This window comes from Macrobrachium nipponense, chromosome 25, assembly GCF_015104395.2.
Source record: "Macrobrachium nipponense isolate FS-2020 chromosome 25, ASM1510439v2, whole genome shotgun sequence".
Taxonomy (NCBI): domain Eukaryota; kingdom Metazoa; phylum Arthropoda; class Malacostraca; order Decapoda; family Palaemonidae; genus Macrobrachium; species Macrobrachium nipponense.
Window position 1 is genome coordinate 859,183 of NC_087214.1, and position 7,528 is coordinate 866,710.

Consider the following 7,528-nt stretch of genomic DNA (forward strand, 5'->3'; position numbering starts at 1 on the left):
GGATGAGTGTCTGGACTGCCTGGGCGATTCAATCTAAGCAAACCTTGGGGGGTGTATCAACGCAACCCAACGTCGTCAGCGAGCGAATCAACTCCTGACTCGAGCTTCTGGTGCCAGGAGAAAGGAGCAAGGAGCAAAAAGGCGATTCAGTCCCGAAGGAAGAATGCCTGACAGTCCAACCTGGTCTCATGTTACACGATCATCGGGGTGTATAAACGCAACCGACTTCGTCAACAAGAAACTCAGGGCTACTATATGTCGCCTGATCTCGCACGAGTGTCTGACTCCGAGAAAACAACACGGTGAGACAAAAAGTAGATGGTGAGCGAGTTTCGAGATTCCACAGAACTCAAAGATCGTGAAGGGCTTTGTTGTTTGACAGACGCAAATCTCTGAGCCCAAAAGCCGTCAACAACATATTTGCGTATTCTTTAATAGTTGTGACTGCCAGCTTATCCCATTCTTCAGACGGAAATGGAAGACGGTAATCTTATTCCTGTCAACATCTCGATAGTCTGACCGTTGTCAGACTCAGAGCGGAGAGGTTATAGGTACCTTTCGAGTTAGAGTAGACCGACTCTCTCGGAAAAGGTCCTTGGAAAGTGAACTAGGAAGGATGATGACCTCTGTGAATCCAGGATCCTGAAGGCCAACATGGGGCGATCTGCTCATTGGTCGCTCTGTGACGTCATAAATCCTCTTATTACATTTTCCTAAGCGATTGAAAAAGGGAAAAGAGACTAAACATCCATCCCCGTTTATATCATAGGATGGCGTTTAATGGTACCGATCCCGGATGAGAAAAAGGGAGCAGAGAAGAAGAAGCCTCTTCGTCCTCAACATATCGAAGAGAAGAATGAAAGGGCGTCCCTAAAGTCTCCACAACTCTCAACTTACTTCTAAAGAAAGATTCCACTCGGAAGTCAAAAGTTGCTGCCGTCGATCGAGACGATTCGTACGGACTTTTGCAATCCTGTAACGAACCTCTAGAGGATCGTTACATTCTACGCCTGTTGTTATAATAGGCTCTTTCTCGTAAACTGGAGCAGGGACCGAGAGAAGATACTTCTTAAGATATGAGAGAGCTGTGGAAAATCAGAGTTTGATGTGGACCACTGGTTCCAAAAAACTCGTTTCGAGGACTGGAGGGACGACCGAATTGCATTTACTTCTTTCAGATTAAGATCCAGGACATCTGAAACCCTATCCAGATGTCCGGCACCTTCTTTCTATCATGACGCACTGAGAGATGTTCAGAATAATTTCTAGATCTTGAATAATATTTCAGTTTCCCGGTCTGAATTGCAGTCTATTCGGGGAAACAAACTTCTTCAGGAAGGAAATGGTCCCCAGCAAGCTCATCCATTCCCTCCCCGAGTAAGCTTACTTCCCTAATAAGGCTGCGCTTTGCCTAAGCAGGAGAGCTATAAAAGTGCAATGTTGCGGTAGACTCTAGTAGTTCTATACCGTGCGGTAACGAGCACCGAAAGGATTAAGAGATAACTCTGTTGAACATAGTAAGGCAAAACGAATGCAACGTTTATTCATTCACGTAAGAAATCCCCTCAATCTTAGGCTAAAGTCCGTGATTGTAGGACAGAGATACAGTTAGTCAGTCAATCCCGCAGGAGAGACGTAACCGCCAGCACAGAGATACGGTTAGTCAGTCAATCCCGCAGGAGAGAGAGACGTAACCTACCGCGCATGACAGCGCACGATCTGTTACTGGCTCGGTTGGAACTTGGACAGTCAGACACAGCAGCAGCCAGCAGCTTACGAACGTCGTCTCTTAACTTTATGTCTGGGTTGCCAGCTACCCTATTCTACGAAGAAATAGGTCCGTTATTTTTTGAGCAAAAAGACTCTCAAGCTGGTATATTTAAGCAAAACAGAAAACGCTAAATATATAAATGCGTTTGTGTCGTCAGAACACTACCATACAACGGTAAAAGATAAATCGGAAACTCCTGGAAGGCTGCAGGGAGTAACGATTAAATGTCCTTAAAATAATAGACAATAGACCTCTCGGTTGCCATCCGAAGAGGTAACTACACCAAGCGTGTATGACTTGAACCAACCAGTAGTAAAATAACGCAAGGCAAAATATTTTATTATATCACAATAAAGTTTGTTCATACTTACCTGGCAGACATATATATAGCTGAATTCGGAAATACAGCTACATACATATCTGACAGGCAAGTTTCATGAACAAAACTTAGAGAATCGAAGCAGACAGCTCAAGCTTCTTATGTTATTGGACATAAGCGTTCATTGACGTAGTCTGCAAGTCTATTTCTTGTACGAGTCTGCGAATGACGAATGAGAGCTCTTCCGAATCTTGCCAATAAGAGCTTATTCGCTTACGCAATATCAAGTTAAAGAGATGTTTGTCAATGAGAACTAACCCATTTACGGGACAGAGATATTTTGTCAATGAGGGGATACCCACTTACTTGACAAAACGATAGTATATTGTCAATGGGGGAAAGTCACTGAATTGACAAAACGTAATCCAGGAAGTCCAGCATTTTATTTTTCCGATTCCCGTCTCAAACGAGGAAGGGGCAAGAATCCTGTTAAGAGACAGGGCTTACGGCAGGTAGAACGACGATGTTCAATTCGGCAGCGTAGTCAAGACTAGAAACTAACAAAATCTATCATCTGAAAAACCCTTTCAGGTGGGCTAAAAAGCTTGCAAAATTATCCTGGGAAGAGGAAGACTCTCCAACCAGCTTCCTCTCCCGTATCACAACTAATGCCAGCTAAAGCTTAAAATTTTTTGGCAGTATGGCAAAGGAAGTCCTGTCTTGCGCTTTCCTGAAGAGCGTCCTTTTGATGAATGCCTTTGCAAGAATCCTACTGAACGTCGCCGAGACGTCGAGCCTTTACATAACCCGTAACTGCCTTATCGCAAAGTCTTGACTGCGGTAGAGAAAACGAGATCTTCCCTTGAGCTTTCCTTAACTCCATCCACCTTTGCGAAAAGCAATATAATATTGACAGAGACCTCTTGAATTCACGAAACCCGAGGTCTTGCTGGGTTTCGAAGACGAAGTTGTCTGTTCACTTTAAGCTTCCTCCGAAGCACTGCTTACTTCACATTCTTGAGGCTCAAATCTTAAACAAGAGCTTGAAGAGTTCAACAGAAACGTTCAGCCAGGAGACAAACCTGGTGTGCGCTGGCGCGCGCTCGGCGTCCATTTGCGAGGACGCTCGGCGTCCTGGCGCGCGCTTGGCATCCACTGGCGCGCGCCTGGCGTCCATCCGAGCGTCCCGTTCAAGCCGAGCGTCAAAAGAAGCGTGCAGAAAAACGTCACGCTCCTGACAGGCGGCAAAACAAGAGAGAGAAACTGCCTTCTTTTTTCATATTTCTCGGTGGAAAGACGGTACAACGTGATCAGGCCGAAAGGGACGTTCGCCTTCTTACTTCTCACTGAAACGCATAACGAGAGAGAGAGGGGACGTGAAGCGTCCTCTTCTATAAAGCTTCTATTTAGAGGGCGCGAGTCCTTCCGAGAGCTCCAACCCCTGCACGGGGAGGACGCCTCGGAGGACAAGAAGCAATCCTTCGAGATTCGTGTACGTGCACGATCTTCCGCAACCTGGGAAGCGTCAATAGGTCCTACCGAAGAGACGCCAGATCGATGTGGGTTCCCCGTAACCCTCCTTCGGCTTTCGACATGCCCTCTCCCTGGTCCTGGGAGTCCGACAGAGGTCCAGGCCGAGAGGCGTTATGGGCGGATCTGACGTTCCCAAATTCCTGACGAGAGAGAGGACGTGAAGCGTCCTCTTCTCTAAAGCTTCTTAGAGGGGCGGGCGAGTCCTTCCGAGAGCTCCCAACCCTTGCGCGGGGAGGACGCCTCGGAGGACGAAGAACAATCCTTCAGGATTCGTGCACGTGCACGCACTTTGGCAGTCTGGGGATTTTCATCAGAAACTGCCGAAGGCAACGCCAGATCGGTGGGGGTTCCTCGTAACCCTCCTTCGGCTTTCGACATGTCCCTCTCCCTGTGGTCCTGGGAGTCGACAGAGGTCTAGACCTAGAGGCGTTATAAGGCCGATCTGATGCACCCTCCACTACACAAGGGGCACTGTCACTGCACTTAAGCCACTTCACTATTGCTCTCTAAAGCAAGCACTTTCGATTCTAAGTTACTAATCGAAAGAGTATAAGAGAAGGGCAATAACTCTACAGACACTGTTTTAGGGCCCGAAGGCAACATTACAGGGTTTAGGGGTTAGGAGTAAAACAATAACAGAAGTAGCACTCTTCACAACAATGAAGGAGAGCGATCACCCCTCGCAGACATATTCATAACCCGTAGGCCATACTATAGGGTTAGGCAAAATAAAGTCTACAGGAAGGTTAGCAGGTTCACTACCCTGACTTTTGTTTACTGATTAATTGCGTACATACGAATCATACTTTTTCCTTACGGAATTAGACATGTTTACTGATTAATTGCGTACATACGAATCAATACGTCTTCCTTACGGAATAGACAAAGTCTCACACTCCTTACATGACAAATCTCAACAAAGAGCAAGACCCATACCCCTCGTGCATACCAAGTGCGGATCTACCGAAGCTTTCGGTAGCCACACCCTATCTTTGCAGACAACCCCCTCTGAAACTAGCCTAACTAGATTCAGATATCTTATGCAAAATTGAATCAAATTCAAATCAATTTAAGATAGCGTATGCCTAGCCACAAATCCAAGTAAATAAATCAAAAGACAATTAGGATACTTAGCAGCAATGAAGTTTCCAAATCCTAAGACGGAGGTACTGAAAACAGGTGGTTTTTTTTTTTTTTTCAGCACCGGCGACAGAAAAATTATGAATAGAAAATGGGAATGGTTCCTGATACCCGCCTCCCAGCGGCGGGAATGGTACTAACCACCTGGCCGACCACTGCGTGTGTCGGAAGTTTTTTAAATTCTGTCGGACTTCAGAAAATATGACAATTTGTCGAAAAATGTTATTGTTATAATACAATTAAGTTTGTTCATACTTACCTGGCAGATATATATATAGCTGTATTCTCCGAAGTCCGACAGAATTTCAAAACTCGCGGCACACGCAGTGGGCGGCCAGGTGGTAGTACCCATTCCCGCCGCTGGGAGGCGGATATCAGGAACCATTCCCATTTTCTATTCATATTTTATCAGTGCCACTGTCTCCTGAGGAGGTGGGTGGGCACTTAATTATATATATCTGCCAGGTAAGTATGAACAAACTTAATTGTATTATAACAATAACATTTTGTTCATGAGACTTACTTGGCAGATATATATATAGCTGAATCCCCACCTTCGGATGGTGGGAAGAGACAGAATAGGATTTGTAGGAAACTTAAATTAAGTAGATGATATACACCTTGGTTCCTCACCTGTTAGCAAAGTAGACTCTGTGATTACTGTCACTACAGCCTGCTTGTGCTTAATCAGAGTTGCCAGCCAGGTGGAGACCTGTAGTGCTGGTGCGCTCTGAATGCTCTGTCAACGGGGACGTGACCTCAATGTGACAAGAGCATAGAGCCTACAAATGAGGGCAACGAAGCAACTGACCACCACCTGACCAACAACAAAGACCCCCTGAACACTAAGCTAAAAGATGGAGGTCTTCACCAAAGCCTCACCACAACAAACACACATCAACTAAAACCTAACCTAAACCTAACTAAGGATAGGGAGAGAGCTACCTTCAGCCCCCAAGGACTGTGTCTGCAGAAACGTATGGCCCAAGAGAACAACAGTCCTCGTATATCGTTCTCACATCTCTCAAGTAGTGTGAGGCGAATACTGAATTGCTCCTCCAAAAGGTGGCGTCAAGGAGTGTCCTTGAATCGACATGTTCCTTTGGAAGGCAAGCGAGGTTGCAACAGCTCTGACCTCGTGAGCTTTCACTCGCAAGAGGCTCAATCGATCTGTGTGGGAAGACGAATGAGCCTCTTTAATGACGTCCCTCAGAAAGAACGCCAAAGCGTTCTTGGATAACGGTATATCGGGTCGTTTAACCAACCGAACACCAGAGATTATCTGAGGGACCTCGTACTTCTTTAGTCTTGTGGACATAAAACTTTAGAGCCCTGACAGGGCACAGGACTCTCTCAGGTTCTTGGCCCACAAGGCTTGTCATACCCTTGATTTCAAAGCTCCTTGGCCAAGGGTTCGACGGGTTTTCATTCTTTGCTAAGAAAGTGGGACTCAAAGAGCAGACCGCATTGTCCCCCTTGAAGCCCACTCTCTTACAAATGGCCTGAATTTCGCTAACTCTCTTCGCCGTCGCCAGAGCAGTTAGGAAAAGAGCCTTCTTAGTCAAGTTCCTAAGAGACGCTTCATGTAAAGGTTCGAAAGGACTCGACATTAACAGTCTAAGGACTAAATCCAGGTTCCAAGAAGAGGCCTCGCCTGAGGTATCTTGGATGTCTCAAATGATCTCAGGAGATCGTGAAGATCCCTGTTATCAGACAGGTCTAGTCCTCTGTGTCGAAGACTGCCGACAGCATGCTCTTATATCCCTTGATGGTCGGGACCGCCAGTTTCTGCACATTTCTTAAAATAGCAGGAAATCGGCTATCTGGCTCACAGAGGTAGAGGAAGAGGAAATTCCCTCCTTTCTACACCATGCCCTGAAGGAAGCCCACTTCGACTGGTAAACAGCTCTCGAGGACGGTCTCCTAGCATTGGCGATCGCCTTTGCAGCTGCTTTAGAAAAACCTCTCGCTCTGGCCAGCTTTTCGATAGTCTGAACGCAGTCAGACCCAGAGCGGAGAGGTTTCGGTGATATCTTGCGAAGTGGGGCTGTCTGAGTAGATCTTTCCTCCAGGGCAATGTCCTCGGAAAGTCTATGATGAATGACATTACCTCTGTGAACCATTCTTTCGCGGGCCACATCGGGGCGATCAGGGTCAACCTCGTCCCCTCCGATGCCGCGAACTTCCTTACTACTTCCCCCATGATCTTGAATGGCGGGAAGGCATATAAGTCCAGGTTCGTCCAGTCCAGAGCAGTGCTCTATCGCGACTGCTCCCGGATCCAGCACAGGAGAGCAATAAAGAGGCAACCTCTTTGTTCTCGACGTCGCAAAGAGGTCGACTAACGGACACCCCCACAGTCTCCAGAGCTCTCGACAGACGTCCTGGTGCAACGTCCATTCCGTCGGCAGGATCTGATCTTGTCGGCTGAGAAGGTCTGCTCTGACGTTCTGGACTCCTGCGATAAATCTCGTCAGGATCCTTATCCGTCTCGCATCTGCCCACAGCAGAACTTCTTTAGGTACGCCAGGGCTGTGGTGTTGTCCGAGTTGACTTGGACTACTTTCTCTGCAACCTTTTGTTGGAAGAACTGTAGCGCCAGAAAAACCGCCGCTAGTTCCTTTACATTGATGTGCCAGGACACCTGTTCCCCCTTCCAGGTGCCTGACACTTCCTCCCCTCCCAGTGTTGCTCCCCATCCCGACACCGAAGCGTCGGAAAACAACACCAGGTCTGGGCTCAGAAGCTTTAGGGACAACCCCTCT